The sequence below is a fragment of the Oncorhynchus masou genome, chromosome 29 (assembly GCF_036934945.1).
Source record: "Oncorhynchus masou masou isolate Uvic2021 chromosome 29, UVic_Omas_1.1, whole genome shotgun sequence".
Taxonomy (NCBI): Eukaryota; Metazoa; Chordata; class Actinopteri; order Salmoniformes; family Salmonidae; genus Oncorhynchus; species Oncorhynchus masou.
The window spans coordinates 12144210-12159855 of record NC_088240.1 but is presented as its reverse complement, the minus strand read 5'-3'; the positions used below and the strand labels follow the sequence as shown (position 1 = coordinate 12159855).

Below are 15646 nucleotides of genomic sequence, written 5' to 3'. Positions count from 1 at the left end.
ATGTCTGATGGCCCTGTGTTTTCCATGGTGGAATTAGAACCCTTCTTTTACGGAGTAAATCAAAAGCTCAAGAGAATGTGAGATGTTATCGATAATAAATCAATTGGTTTCATGCATTTGTCTGTGTGTGTGTGTGTGTGTGTGTGTGTGTGTGTGTGTGTGTCTGAATGTGATTGTATTTCGTCACATTGCATACATTTGTGATATCAGACAGGTTAAGATATTAAAAAGTCATTGGAGATTTTTTTTCTACAGTGTTGCATGATGGGAATCTCGTGCTTCACTGATATAGTCTAGTAAACAAAATAAACTACTTTTTCACCACTCTGTCTGCAAGTTCATTCCTAAACGGCATTTAACGCAGGTCGATGTGATGTGATATTATCAGAACACAAAGTGGTTACCGTCAGCCGAAAATGTTGGCACTGGAGAGAGTTGCCCTCCACTGATGTATTCAAGTCATACTTACCTGGCAAGGGAGATACTGTGATCAAGAAGGCAGTTCACCCAGGGCGAGGCTCAGCCATTGCACTCCGGCTGTGCTGACCCCTGCGAATTTCCCAAATGTGGAAATCTCGATTGCATAATTTATGGTAGTGGGGGACTGCGTTCGCGCTCTCCCCTGATATGTCTTGTTTAATGATAAACTGTTGCTTGGTGGCAGGCTTGAGGAAGACTTGAGTCAACTGACCAGGCTTATGAAGATCTTTGAAGTCACTTTTGAAAGAGACATTGTGGACCAATCGAAAGTTGGAAACATTTGTCTGGAGCCAAACATTGTTGGCATTTTGTGGAAACATCATGTTGCGAAATGCAGCCCCATTGCGCTTCCAATATGAAATTGTCCATTCATGCACTAGTCCTCCTCGGCACAGAACAATGCACTAGGATTTCAACATTCAGAGCTTTTGTGTATTTATTCTGGCTAGTAGGATAGCTGCATGGGAAACTGTTGCTCATGATGTATTTGTCAGGAGTCATTGTATTTGTCCGTTTTTTCTCACTGGCAAGGCTGAAATATGTGCCCTCGCTTTGAAATGTTAGCAAGGTTTGTTTGTATTTCATCCAACTATCTGTGCTAAAAAGTGATGGCTACAGCATATGTAATTTCTTCCACTTTTTGAGTGACCCAAAGTTCAAGCTGCTTGTCTAATTGGTGAAAATGCAATGTCTGTTTATCAGACTCACTTTGACTTTAAATGGCGTACCAAGACTTTTTCCTTTGCTTACGGCCATACCAACCTGAACAGGCCTGATCTCGGAAGCTAAGCATGATCGGGCCTGGTTAGTACTTGGATGGGAGACTGCCTGGGAATACCAGATGCTGCAAGCTTTTTGTCCACTGGGGTGTGCTCTTGCATTATTTCATCAGCAACACTGCTTTGTAGTAAGCATTTGATGCTGAATTTATTACGATCAAAGTTCCTTGTGCTGTCAGGGAGCCTTTGATTTATGAGACAAATAAGAACATCGTTACTGAATGCAGCTTGTGTGTGCTTGGTACTCCTTCGCCCTGTTCAAATGATCAAAGGAAATAATGCTGGTGAGGAGTGGAACTGGACTGATGTCTGATGGCCCTGTGTTTTCCATGGTGGAATTAGAACCCTTCTTTTACGGAGTAAATCAAAAGCTCAAGAGAATGTGAGATGTTATCGATAATAAATCAATTGGTTTCATGCATTTGTCTGTGTGTGTGTGTATGTGTGTGTGTCTGAATGTGATTGTATTTCGTCACATTGCATACATTTGTGATATCAGACAGGTTAAGATATTAAAAAGTCATTGGAGATTTTTTTTTCTACAGTGTTGCATGATGGGAATCTCGTGCTTCACTGATATAGTCTAGTAAACAAAATAAACTACTTTTTCACCACTCTGTCTGCAAGTTCATTCCTAAACGGCATTTAACGCAGGTCGATGTGATGTGATATTATCAGAACACAAAGTGGTTACCGTCAGCCGAAAAGGTTGGCACTGGAGAGAGTTGCCCTCCACTGATGTATTCAAGTCATACTTACCTGGCAAGGGAGATACTGTGATCAAGAAGGCAGTTCACCCAGGGCGAGGCTCAGCCATTGCACTCCGGCTGTGCTGACCCCTGCGAATTTCCCAAATGTGGAAATCTCGATTGCATAATTTATGGTAGTGGGGGACTGCGTTCGCGCTCTCCCCTGATATGTCTTGTTTAATGATAAAACTGCTGCTTGGCGGCAGGCTTGAGGAAGACTTGAGTCAACTGACCAGGCTTATGAAGATCTTTGAAGTCACTTTTGAAAGAGACATTGTGGACCAATCGAAAGTTGGAAACATTTGTCTGGAGCCAAACATTGTTGGCATTTTGTGGAAACATCATGTTGCGAAATGCAGCCCCATTGCGCTTCCAATATGAAATTGTCCATTCATGCACTACACCTCCTCAGAACAGAACAATGCACTAGGATTTCAACATTCAGAGCTTTTGTGTATTTATTCTGGCTTGTAGGATAGCTGCATGGGAAACTGTTGCTCATGATGTATTTGTCAGGAGTCATTGTATTTGTCCGTTTTTTCTCACTGGCAAGGCTGAAATATGTGCCCTCGCTTTGAAATGTTAGCAAGGTTTGTTTGTATTTCATCCAACTATCTGTGCTAAAAAGTGATGGCTACAGCATATGTAATTTCTTCCACTTTTTGAGTGACCCAAAGTTCAAGCTGCTTGTCTAATTGGTGAAAATGCAATGTCTGTTTATCAGACTCACTTTGACTTTAAATGGCGTACCAAGACTTTTTCCTTTGCTTACGGCCATACCAACCTGAACAGGCCTGATCTCGGAAGCTAAGCATGATCGGGCCTGGTTAGTACTTGGATGGGAGACTGCCTGGGAATACCAGATGCTGCAAGCTTTTTGTCCACTGGGGTGTGCTCTTGCATTATTTCATCAGCAACACTGCTTTGTAGTAAGCATTTGATGCTGAATTTATTACGATCAAAAGTTCCTTGTGCTGTCAGGGAGCCTTTGATTTATGAGACAAATAAGAATATCGTTACTGAATGCAGCTTGTGTGTGCTTGGTACTCCTTCGCCCTGTTCAAATGATCAAAGGAAATAATGCTGGTGAGGAGTGGAACTGGACTGATGTCTGATGGCCCTGTGTTTTCCATGGTGGAATTAGAACCCTTCTTTTACGGAGTAAATCAAAAGCACGAGAGAATGTGAGATGTTATCGATAATAAATCAATTGGTTTCATGCATTTGTCTGTGTGTGTGTGTGTGTGTGTGTGTGTGTGTCTGAATGTGTTTGTATTTCGTCACATCGCATACATTTGTGATATCAGACAGGTTAAGATATTAAAAAGTCATTGGTGATTTTTTTTCTACAGTGTTGCATGATGGGAATCTCGTGCTTCACTGATATAGTCTAGTAAACAAAATAAACTACTTTTTCACCACTCTGACTGCAAGTGCATTCCTAAACGACATTTAACGCAGGTCGATGTGATGTGATATTATCAGAACACAAAGTGGTTACCGTCAGCCGAAAATTTTGGCACTGGAGAGAGTTGCCCTCCACTGATGTATTCAAGTCATACTTACCTGGCAAGGGAGATACTGTGATCAAGAAGGCAGTTCACCCAGGGCGAGGCTCAGCCATTGCACTCCGGCTGTGCTGACCCCTGCGAATTTCCCAAATGTGGAAATCTCGATTGCATAATTTATGGTAGTGGGGGACTGCGTTCGCGCTCTCCCCTGATATGTCTTGTTTAATGATAAAACTGCTGCTTGGCGGCAGGCTTGAGGAAGACTTGAGTCAACTGACCATTATGAAGATCTTTGAAGTGAAGATCTTTGTGGAAATCACTTTGAAAGAGAAACATTGTTGGACCAATCGAAAGTTGGAAACATTTGTCTGGAGCCAAACATTGTTGGCATTTTGTGGAAACATCATGTTGCGAAATGCAGCCCCATTGCGCTTCCAATATGAAATTGTCCATTCATGCACTAGTCCTCCTCGGCACAGAACAATGCACTAGGATTTCAACATTCAGAGCTTTTGTGTATTTATTCTGGCTAGTAGGATAGCTGCATGGGAAACTGTTGCTCATGATGTATTTGTCAGGAGTCATTGTATTTGTCCGTTTTTTCTCACTGGCAAGGCTGAAATATGTGCCCTCGCTTTGAAATGTTAGCAAGGTTTGTTTGTATTTCATCCAACTATCTGTGCTAAAAAGTGATGGCTACAGCATATGTAATTTCTTCCACTTTTTGAGTGACCCAAAGTTCAAGCTGCTTGTCTAATTGGTGAAAATGCAATGTCTGTTTATCAGACTCACTTTGACTTTAAATGGCGTACCAAGACTTTTTCCTTTGCTTACGGCCATACCAACCTGAACAGGCCTGATCTCATCTGGAGCTAAGCATGATCGGGCCTGGTTAGTACTTGGATGGGAGACTGCCTGGGAATACCAGATGCTGCAAGCTTTTTGTCCACTGGGGTGTGCTCTTGCATTATTTCATCAGCAACACTGCTTTGTAGTAAGCATTTGATGCTGAATTTATTACGATCAAAGTTCCTTGTGCTGTCAGGGAGCCTTTGATTTATGAGACAAATAAGAACATCGTTACTGAATGCAGCTTGTGTGTGCTTGGTACTCCTTCGCCCTGTTCAAATGATCAAAGGAAATAATGCTGGTGAGGAGTGGAACTGGACTGATGTCTGATGGCCCTGTGTTTTCCATGGTGGAATTAGAACCCTTCTTTTACGGAGTAAATCAAAAGCACGAGAGAATGTGAGATGTTATCGATAATAAATCAATTGGTTTCATGCATTTGTGTGTGTGTGTGTGTGTGTGTGTGTCTGAATGTGTTTGTGTGTGTGTGTGTGTCTGAATGTGTTTGTATTTCGTCACATCGCATACATTTGTGATATCAGACAGGTTAAGATATTAAAAAGTCATTGGAGATTTTTTTCTACAGTGTTGCATGATGGGAATCTCGTGCTTCACTGATATAGTCTAGTAAACAAAATAAACTACTTTTTCACCACTCTGTCTGCAAGTTCATTCCTAAACGGCATTTAACGCAGGTCGATGTGATGTGATATTATCAGAACACAAAGTGGTTACCGTCAGCCGAAAAGGTTGGCACTGGAGAGAGTTGCCCTCCACTGATGTATTCAAGTCATACTTACCTGGCAAGGGAGATACTGTGATCAAGAAGGCAGTTCACCCAGGGCGAGGCTCAGCCATTGCACTCCGGCTGTGCTGACCCCTGCGAATTTCCCAAATGTGGAAATCTCGATTGCATAATTTATGGTAGTGGGGGACTGCGTTCGCGCTCTCCCCTGATATGTCTTGTTTAATGATAAAACTGCTGCTTGGCGGCAGGCTTGAGGAAGACTTGAGTCAACTGACCAGGCTTATGAAGATCTTTGAAGTCACTTTTGAAAGAGACATTGTGGACCAATCGAAAGTTGGAAACATTTGTCTGGAGCCAAACATTGTTGGCATTTTGTGGAAACATCATGTTGCGAAATGCAGCCCCATTGCGCTTCCAATATGAAATTGTCCATTCATGCACTAGTCCTCCTCGGCACAGAACAATGCACTAGGATTTCAACATTCAGAGCTTTTGTGTATTTATTCTGGCTAGTAGGATAGCTGCATGGGAAACTGTTGCTCATGATGTATTTGTCAGGAGTCATTGTATTTGTCCGTTTTTTCTCACTGGCAAGGCTGAAATATGTGCCCTCGCTTTGAAATGTTAGCAAGGTTTGTTTGTATTTCATCCAACTATCTGTGCTAAAAAGTGATGGCTACAGCATATGTAATTTCTTCCACTTTTTGAGTGACCCAAAGTTCAAGCTGCTTGTCTAATTGGTGAAAATGCAATGTCTGTTTATCAGACTCACTTTGACTTTAAATGGCGTACCAAGACTTTTTCCTTTGCTTACGGCCATACCAACCTGAACAGGCCTGATCTCGAAGCTAAGCATGATCGGGCCTGGTTAGTACTTGGATGGGAGACTGCCTGGGAATACCAGATGCTGCAAGCTTTTTGTCCACTGGGGTGTGCTCTTGCATTATTTCATCAGCAACACTGCTTTGTAGTAAGCATTTGATGCTGAATTTATTACGATCAAAGTTCCTTGTGCTGTCAGGGAGCCTTTGATTTATGAGACAAATAAGAACATCGTTACTGAATGCAGCTTGTGTGTGCTTGGTACTCCTTCGCCCTGTTCAAATGATCAAAGGAAATAATGCTGGTGAGGAGTGGAACTGGACTGATGTCTGATGGCCCTGTGTTTTCCATGGTGGAATTAGAACCCTTCTTTTACGGAGTAAATCAAAAGCTCAAGAGAATGTGAGATGTTATCGATAATAAATCAATTGGTTTCATGCATTTGCTGTGTGTGTGTGTATGTGTGTGTGTGTGTGTGTGTGTGTGAATGTGATTGTATTTCGTCACATTGCATACATTTGTGATATCAGACAGGTTAAGATATTAAAAAGTCATTGGAGATTTTTTTTTCTACAGTGTTGCATGATGGGAATCTCGTGCTTCACTGATATAGTCTAGTAAACAAAATAAACTACTTTTTCACCACTCTGTCTGCAAGTTCATTCCTAAACGGCATTTAACGCAGGTCGATGTGATGTGATATTATCAGAACACAAAGTGGTTACCGTCAGCCGAAAATTTTGGCACTGGAGAGAGTTGCCCTCCACTGATGTATTCAAGTCATACTTACCTGGCAAGGGAGATACTGTGATCAAGAAGGCAGTTCACCCAGGGCGAGGCTCAGCCATTGCACTCCGGCTGTGCTGACCCCTGCGAATTTCCCAAATGTGGAAATCTCGATTGCATAATTTATGGTAGTGGGGGACTGCGTTCGCGCTCTCCCCTGATATGTCTTGTTTAATGATAAAACTGCTGCTTGGCGGCAGGCTTGAGGAAGACTTGAGTCAACTGACCAGGCTTATGAAGATCTTTGAAGTCACTTTTGAAAGAGACATTGTGGACCAATCGAAAGTTGGAAACATTTGTCTGGAGCCAAACATTGTTGGCATTTTGTGGAAACATCATGTTGCGAAATGCAGCCCCATTGCGCTTCCAATATGAAATTGTCCATTCATGCACTAGTCCTCCTCGGCACAGAACAATGCACTAGGATTTCAACATTCAGAGCTTTTGTGTATTTATTCTGGCTAGTAGGATAGCTGCATGGGAAACTGTTGCTCATGATGTATTTGTCAGGAGTCATTGTATTTGTCCGTTTTTTCACTGGCAAGGCTGAATATGTGCCCTCGCTTTGAAATGTTAGCAAGGTTTGTTTGTATTTCATCCAACTATCTGTGCTAAAAAGTGATGGCTACAGCATATGTAATTTCTTCCACTTTTTGAGTGACCCAAAGTTCAAGCTGCTTGTCTAATTGGTGAAAATGCAATGTCTGTTTATCAGACTCACTTTGACTTTAAATGGCGTACCAAGACTTTTTCCTTTGCTTACGGCCATACCAACCTGAACAGGCCTGATCTCGGATCTCTAAGCTAAGCATGATCGGGCCTGGTTAGTACTTGGATGGGAGACTGCCTGGGAATACCAGATGCTGCAAGCTTTTTGTCCACTGGGGTGTGCTCTTGCATTATTTCATCAGCAACACTGCTTTGTAGTAAGCATTTGATGCTGAATTTATTACGATCAAAGTTCCTTGTGCTGTCAGGGAGCCTTTGATTTATGAGACAAATAAGAACATCGTTACTGAATGCAGCTTGTGTGTGCTTGGTACTCCTTCGCCCTGTTCAAATGATCAAAGGAAATAATGCTGGTGAGGAGTGGAACTGGACTGATGTCTGATGGCCCTGTGTTTTCCATGGTGGAATTAGAACCCTTCTTTTACGGAGTAAATCAAAAGCTCAAGAGAATGTGAGATGTTATCGATAATAAATCAATTGGTTTCATGCATTTGTCTGTGTGTGTGTGTATGTGTGTGTGTCTGAATGTGATTGTATTTCGTCACATTGCATACATTTGTGATATCAGACAGGTTAAGATATTAAAAAGTCATTGGAGATTTTTTTCTACAGTGTTGCATGATGGGAATCTCGTGCTTCACTGATATAGTCTAGTAAACAAAATAAACTACTTTTTCACCACTCTGTCTGCAAGTTCATTCCTAAACGGCATTTAACGCAGGTCGATGTGATGTGATATTATCAGAACACAAAGTGGTTACCGTCAGCCGAAAAGGTTGGCACTGGAGAGAGTTGCCCTCCACTGATGTATTCAAGTCATACTTACCTGGCAAGGGAGATACTGTGATCAAGAAGGCAGTTCACCCAGGGCGAGGCTCAGCCATTGCACTCCGGCTGTGCTGACCCCTGCGAATTTCCCAAATGTGGAAATCTCGATTGCATAATTTATGGTAGTGGGGGACTGCGTTCGCGCTCTCCCCTGATATGTCTTGTTTAATGATAAAACTGCTGCTTGGCGGCAGGCTTGAGGAAGACTTGAGTCAACTGACCAGGCTTATGAAGATCTTTGAAGTCACTTTTGAAAGAGACATTGTGGACCAATCGAAAGTTGGAAACATTTGTCTGGAGCCAAACATTGTTGGCATTTTGTGGAAACATCATGTTGCGAAATGCAGCCCCATTGCGCTTCCAATATGAAATTGTCCATTCATGCACTAGTCCTCCTCACACAGAACAATGCACTAGGATAGGATTTCAACATAGAGCTTTTGTGTATTTATTCTGGCTAGTAGGATAGCTGCATGGGAAACTGTTGCTCATGATGTATTTGTCAGGAGTCATTGTATTTGTCCGTTTTTTCTCACTGGCAAGGCTGAAATATGTGCCCTCGCTTTGAAATGTTAGCAAGGTTTGTTTGTATTTCATCCAACTATCTGTGCTAAAAAGTGATGGCTACAGCATATGTAATTTCTTCCACTTTTTGAGTGACCCAAAGTTCAAGCTGCTTGTCTAATTGGTGAAAATGCAATGTCTGTTTATCAGACTCACTTTGACTTTAAATGGCGTACCAAGACTTTTTCCTTTGCTTACGGCCATACCAGCCTGAACAGGCCTGATCTCGGATCTCGCTAAGCATGATCGGGCCTGGTTAGTACTTGGATGGGAGACTGCCTGGGAATACCAGATGCTGCAAGCTTTTTGTCCACTGGGGTGTGCTCTTGCATTATTTCATCAGCAACACTGCTTTGTAGTAAGCATTTGATGCTGAATTTATTACGATCAAAGTTCCTTGTGCTGTCAGGGAGCCTTTGATTTATGAGACAAATAAGAACATCGTTACTGAATGCAGCTTGTGTGTGCTTGGTACTCCTTCGCCCTGTTCAAATGATCAAAGGAAATAATGCTGGTGAGGAGTGGAACTGGACTGATGTCTGATGGCCCTGTGTTTTCCATGGTGGAATTAGAACCCTTCTTTTACGGAGTAAATCAAAAGCTCAAGAGAATGTGAGATGTTATCGATAATAAATCAATTGGTTTCATGCATTTGTCTGTGTGTGTGTGTGTATGTGTGTGTGTCTGAATGTGATTGTATTTCGTCACATTGCATACATTTGTGATATCAGACAGGTTAAGATATTAAAAAGTCATTGGAGATTTTTTTTCTACAGTGTTGCATGATGGGAATCTCGTGCTTCACTGATATAGTCTAGTAAACAAAATAAACTACTTTCACCACTCTGTCTGCAAGTTCATTCCTAAACGGCATTTAACGCAGGTCGATGTGATGTGATATTATCAGAACACAAAGTGGTTACCGTCAGCCGAAAAGGTTGGCACTGGAGAGAGTTGCCCTCCACTGATGTATTCAAGTCATACTTACCTGGCAAGGGAGATACTGTGATCACGAAGGCAGTTCACCCAGGGCGAGGCTCAGCCATTGCACTCCGGCTGTGCTGACCCCTGTGCGAATTTCCCAAATGTGGAAATCTCGATTGCATAATTTATGGTAGTGGGGGACTGCGTTCGCGCTCTCCCCTGATATGTCTTGTTTAATGATAAACTGTTGCTTGGTGGCAGGCTTGAGGAAGACTTGAGTCAACTGACCAGGCTTATGAAGATCTTTGAAGTCACTTTTGAAAGAGACATTGTGGACCAATCGAAAGTTGGAAACATTTGTCTGGAGCCAAACATTGTTGGCATTTTGTGGAAACATCATGTTGCGAAATGCAGCCCCATTGCGCTTCCAATATGAAATTGTCCATTCATGCACTAGTCCTCCTCGGCACAGAACAATGCACTAGGATTTCAACATTCAGAGCTTTTGTGTATTTATTCTGGCTAGTAGGATAGCTGCATGGGAAACTGTTGCTCATGATGTATTTGTCAGGAGTCATTGTATTTGTCCGTTTTTTCTCACTGGCAAGGCTGAAATATGTGCCCTCGCTTTGAAATGTTAGCAAGGTTTGTTTGTATTTCATCCAACTATCTGTGCTAAAAAGTGATGGCTACAGCATATGTAATTTCTTCCACTTTTTGAGTGACCCAAAGTTCAAGCTGCTTGTCTAATTGGTGAAAATGCAATGTCTGTTTATCAGACTCACTTTGACTTTAAATGGCGTACCAAGACTTTTTCCTTTGCTTACGGCCATACCAACCTGAACAGGCCTGATCTCGGAAGCTAAGCATGATCGGGCCTGGTTAGTACTTGGATGGGAGACTGCCTGGGAATACCAGATGCTGCAAGCTTTTTGTCCACTGGGGTGTGCTCTTGCATTATTTCATCAGCAACACTGCTTTGTAGTAAGCATTTGATGCTGAATTTATTACGATCAAAGTTCCTTGTGCTGTCAGGGAGCCTTTGATTTATGAGACAAATAAGAACATCGTTACTGAATGCAGCTTGTGTGTGCTTGGTACTCCTTCGCCCTGTTCAAATGATCAAAGGAAATAATGCTGGTGAGGAGTGGAACTGGACTGATGTCTGATGGCCCTGTGTTTTCCATGGTGGAATTAGAACCCTTCTTTTACGGAGTAAATCAAAAGCTCAAGAGAATGTGAGATATTATCGATAATAAATCAATTGGTTTCATGCATTTGTCTGTGTGTGTGTGTGTGTGTGTGTGTGTCTGAATGTGATTGTATTTCGTCACATTGCATACATTTGTGATATCAGACAGGTTAAGATATTAAAAAGTCATTGGAGATTTTTTTTTTCTACAGTTGTTGCATGATGGGAATCTCGTGCTTCACTGATATAGTCTTGTAAACAAAATAAACTACTTTTTCACCACTCTGACTGCAAGTGCATTCCTAAACGACATTTAACGCAGGTCGATGTGATGTGATATTATCAGAACACAAAGTGGTTACCGTCAGCCGAAAATTTTGGAACTGGAGAGAGTTGCCCTCCACTGATGTATTCAAGTCATACTTACCTGGCAAGGGAGATACTGTGATCACGAAGGCAGTTCACCCAGGGCGAGGCTCAGCCATTGCACTCCGGCTGTGCTGACCCCTGCGAATTTCCCAAATGTGGAAATCTCGATTGCATAATTTATGGTAGTGGGGGACTGCGTTCGCGCTCTCCCCTGATGTCTTGTTTAATGATAAACTGTTGCTTGGCGGCAGGCTGGAGGAAGACTTGAGTCAACTGACCGGGATTATGAAGATCTTTGAAGTCAGTTTTGAAGAGACGTTGTGAAAGAGACATTGTGGACCAATCGAAAGTTGGAAACATTTGTCTGGAGCCAAACATTGTTGGCATTTTGTGGAAACATCATGTTGCGGTGAAATGCAGCCCCATTGCGCTTCCAATATGAAATTGTCCATTCATGCACTACTCCTCCTCAGCACAGAACAATGCACTAGGATTTCAACATTCAGAGCTTTTGTGTATTTATTCTGGCTCGTAGGATAGCTGCATGGGAAACTGTTGCTCATGATGTATTTGTCAGGAGTCATTGTATTTGTCCGTTTTTTCTCACTGGCAAGGCTGAAATATGTGCCCTCGCTTTGAAATGTTAGCAAGGTTTGTTTGTATTTCATCCAACTATCTGTGCTAAAAAGTAATGGCTACAGCATATGTAATTTCTTCCACTTTTTGAGTGACCCAAAGTTCAAGCTGCTTGTCTAATTGGTGAAAATGCAATGTCTGTTTATCAGACTCACTTTGACTTTAAATGGCGTACCAAGACTTGTTCCTTTGCTTACGGCCATACCAACCTGAACAGGCCTGATCTCGGATCTCGGAAGCATGATCGTGCCTGGTTAGTACTTGGATGGGAGACTGCCTGGGAATACCAGATGCTGCAAGCTTTTTGTCCACTGGGGTGTGCTCTTGCATTATTTCATCAGCAACACTGCTTTGTAGTAAGCATTTGATGCTGAATTTATTACGATCAAAGTTCCTTGTGCTGTCAGGGAGCCTTTGATTTATGAGACAAATAAGAATATCGTTACTGAATGCAGCTTGTGTGTGCTTGGTACTCCTTCGCCCTGTTCAAATGATCAAAGGAAATAATGCTGGTGAGGAGTGGAACTGGACTGATGTCTGATGGCCCTGTGTTTTCCATGGTGGAATTAGAACCCTTCTTTTACGGAGTAAATCAAAAGCTCAAGAGAATGTGAGATGTTGTTATCGATAATAAATCAATTGGTTTCATGCATTTGTCTGTGTGTGTGTGTGTGTGTGTGTGTCTGAATGTGTTTGTATTTCGTCACATCGCATACATTTGTGATATCAGACAGGTTAAGATATTAAAAAGTCATTGGTGATTTTTTTTCTACAGTGTTGCATGATGGGAATCTCGTGCTTCACTGATATAGTCTAGTAAACAAAATAAACTACTTTTTCACCACTCTGACTGCAAGTGCATTCCTAAACGACATTTAACGCAGGTCGATGTGATGTGATATTATCAGAACACAAAGTGGTTACCGTCAGCCGAAAATTTTGGCACTGGAGAGAGTTGCCCTCCACTGATGTATTCAAGTCATACTTACCTGGCAAGGGAGATACTGTGATCACGAAGGCAGTTCACCCAGGGCGAGGCTCAGCCATTGCACTCCGGCTGTGCTGACCCCTGCGAATTTCCCAAATGTGGAAATCTCGATTGCATAATTTATGGTAGTGGGGGACTGCGTTCGCGCTCTCCCCTGATGTCTTGTTTAATGATAAACTGTTGCTTGGCGGCAGGCTGGAGGAAGACTTGAGTCAACTGACCGGGATTATGAAGATCTTTGAAGTCAGTTTTGAAAGAGACGTTGTGGACCAATCGAAAGGTGGAAACATTTGTCTGGAGCCAAACATTGTTGGCATTTTGTGGAAACATCATGTTGCGAAATGCAGCCCCATTGCGCTTCCAATATGACATTGTCCATTCATGCACTACTCCTCCTCAGCACAGAACAATGCACTAGGATTTCAACATTCAGAGCTTTTGTGTATTTATTCTGGCTCGTAGGATAGCTGCATGGGAAACTGTTGCTCATGATGTATTTGTCAGGAGTCATTGTATTTGTCCGTTTTTTCTCACTGGCAAGGCTGAAATATGTGCCCTCGCTTTGAAATGTTAGCAAGGTTTGTTTGTATTTCATCCAACTATCTGTGCTAAAAAGTAATGGCTACAGCATATGTAATTTCTTCCACTTTTTGAGTGACCCAAAGTTCAAGCTGCTTGTCTAATTGGTGAAAATGCAATGTCTGTTTATCAGACTCACTTTGACTTTAAATGGCGTACCAAGACTTGTTCCTTTGCTTACGGCCATACCAGCCTGAACACGCCCGATCTCATCTGATCTCGGAAGCTAAGCCTGGTTAGTACTTGGATGGGAGACTGCCTGAGAATACCAGGTGCTGCAAGCTTTTTGTCCACTGGGGTGTGCTCTTGCATTATTTCATCAGCAACACTGCTTTGTAGTAAGCATTTGATGCTGAATTTATTACGATCAAAGTTCCTTGTGCTGTCAGGGAGCCTTTGATTTATGAGACAAATAAGAATATCGTTACTGAATGCAGCTTGTGTGTGCTTGGTACTCCTTCGCCCTGTTCAAATGATCAAAGGAAATAATGCTGGTGAGGAGTGGAACTGGACTGATGTCTGATGGCCCTGTGTTTTCCATGGTGGAATTAGAACCCTTCTTTTACGGAGTAAATCAAAAGCACGAGAGAATGTGAGATGTTATCGATAATAAATCAATTGGTTTCATGCATTTGTCTGTGTGTGTGTGTGTGTGTGTGTGTGTGTGTGTGTCTGAATGTGTTTGTATTTCGTCACATCGCATACATTTGTGATATCAGACAGGTTAAGATATTAAAAAGTCATTGGTGATTTTTTTTCTACAGTGTTGCATGATGGGAATCTCGTGCTTCACTGATATAGTCTAGTAAACAAAATAAACTACTTTTTCACCACTCTGACTGCAAGTGCATTCCTAAACGACATTTAACGCAGGTCGATGTGATGTGATATTATCAGAACACAAAGTGGTTACCGTCAGCCGAAAATTTTGGCACTGGAGAGAGTTGCCCTCCACTGATGTATTCAAGTCATACTTACCTGGCAAGGGAGATACTGTGATCACGAAGGCAGTTCACCCAGGGCGAGGCTCAGCCATTGCACTCCGGCTGTGCTGACCCCTGCGAGATTTCCCAAATGTGGAAATCTCGATTGCATAATTTATGGTAGTGGGGACTGCGTTCGCGCTCTCCCCTGATATGTCTTGTTTAATGATAAACTGTTGCTTGGCGGCAGGCTTGGAGGAAGACTTGAGTCAACTGACCGGGATTATCAAGACCAGGAAAGAGCTTATGAAGATCTTTGAAGTCAGTTTTGAAAGAGACGCTGTGGACCAATCGAAAGGTGGAAACATTTGTCTGGAGCCAAACATTGTTGGCATTTTGTGGAAACATCATGTTGCCAAATGCAGCCCCATTGCGCTTCCAATATGAAATTGTCCATTCATGCACTACTCCTCCTCAGCACAGAACAATGCACTAGGATTACAACATTCAGAGCTTTTGTGTATTTATCCTGGCTCGTAGGATAGCTGCATGGGAAACTGTTGCTCATGATGTATTTGTCAGGAGTCATTGTATTTGTCCGTTTTTTCTCACTGGCAAGGCTGAAATATGTGCCCTCGCTTTGAAATGTTAGCAAGGTTTGTTTGTATTTCATCCAACTATCTGTGCTAAAAAGTAATGGCTACAGCATATGTAATTTCAGCCACTTTTTGAGTGACCCAAAGTTCAAGCTGCTTGTCTAATTGGTGAAAATGCAATGTCTGTTTATCAGACTCACTTTGACTTTAAATGGCGTACCAAGACTTGTTCCATTGCTTACGGCCATACCAGCCTGAACACGCCCGATCTCATCTGATCTCGGAAGCTAAGCCTGGTTAGTACTTGGATGGGAGACTGCCTGAGAATACCAGGTGCTGCAAGCTTTTTGTCCACTGGGGTGTGCTCTTGCATTATTTCATCAGCAACACTGCTTTGTAGTAAGCATTTGATGCTGAATTTATTACGATCAAAGTTCCTTGTGCTGTCAGGGAGCCTTTGATTTATGAGACAAATAAGAATATCGTTACTGGATGCAGCTTGTGTGTGCTTGGTACTCCTTCGCCCTGTTCAAATGATCAAAGGAAATAATGCTGGTGAGGAGTGGAACTGGACTGATGTCTGATGGCCCTGTG

General features: G+C 42.3%; 10 non-coding genes across 10 annotated transcripts; all 10 read left to right on the top strand.

The window, feature by feature from the left end:
* The first annotated feature begins 461 nt into the window (after window positions 1-461).
* LOC135521456 (U1 spliceosomal RNA) lies at window positions 462-625 on the top strand. The gene has a single exon (XR_010452589.1). It is a non-coding gene; the product is annotated as a U1 spliceosomal RNA (small nuclear RNA).
* A 1385-nt stretch (window positions 626-2010) lies between these two features.
* LOC135521455 (U1 spliceosomal RNA) lies at window positions 2011-2174 on the top strand. The gene has a single exon (XR_010452588.1). It is a non-coding gene; the product is annotated as a U1 spliceosomal RNA (small nuclear RNA).
* Window positions 2175-3566: 1392 nt separating this feature from the next.
* Window positions 3567-3730, top strand: LOC135521454 (U1 spliceosomal RNA). Its single transcript, XR_010452587.1, has one exon. It is a non-coding gene; the product is annotated as a U1 spliceosomal RNA (small nuclear RNA).
* A 1430-nt stretch (window positions 3731-5160) lies between these two features.
* Window positions 5161-5324, top strand: LOC135521453 (U1 spliceosomal RNA). The gene has a single exon (XR_010452586.1). It is a non-coding gene; the product is annotated as a U1 spliceosomal RNA (small nuclear RNA).
* Window positions 5325-6720: 1396 nt separating this feature from the next.
* On the top strand, window positions 6721-6884 carry LOC135521452 (U1 spliceosomal RNA). The gene has a single exon (XR_010452585.1). It is a non-coding gene; the product is annotated as a U1 spliceosomal RNA (small nuclear RNA).
* Window positions 6885-8271: 1387 nt separating this feature from the next.
* Window positions 8272-8435, top strand: LOC135521451 (U1 spliceosomal RNA). Its single transcript, XR_010452584.1, has one exon. It is a non-coding gene; the product is annotated as a U1 spliceosomal RNA (small nuclear RNA).
* A 1390-nt stretch (window positions 8436-9825) lies between these two features.
* Window positions 9826-9991, top strand: LOC135521416 (U1 spliceosomal RNA). The gene has a single exon (XR_010452556.1). It is a non-coding gene; the product is annotated as a U1 spliceosomal RNA (small nuclear RNA).
* Window positions 9992-11380: 1389 nt separating this feature from the next.
* LOC135521412 (U1 spliceosomal RNA) lies at window positions 11381-11544 on the top strand. The gene has a single exon (XR_010452552.1). It is a non-coding gene; the product is annotated as a U1 spliceosomal RNA (small nuclear RNA).
* A 1403-nt stretch (window positions 11545-12947) lies between these two features.
* LOC135521411 (U1 spliceosomal RNA) lies at window positions 12948-13111 on the top strand. The gene has a single exon (XR_010452551.1). It is a non-coding gene; the product is annotated as a U1 spliceosomal RNA (small nuclear RNA).
* A 1392-nt stretch (window positions 13112-14503) lies between these two features.
* LOC135521418 (U1 spliceosomal RNA) lies at window positions 14504-14666 on the top strand. The gene has a single exon (XR_010452558.1). It is a non-coding gene; the product is annotated as a U1 spliceosomal RNA (small nuclear RNA).
* Window positions 14667-15646: the final 980 nt, after the last annotated feature.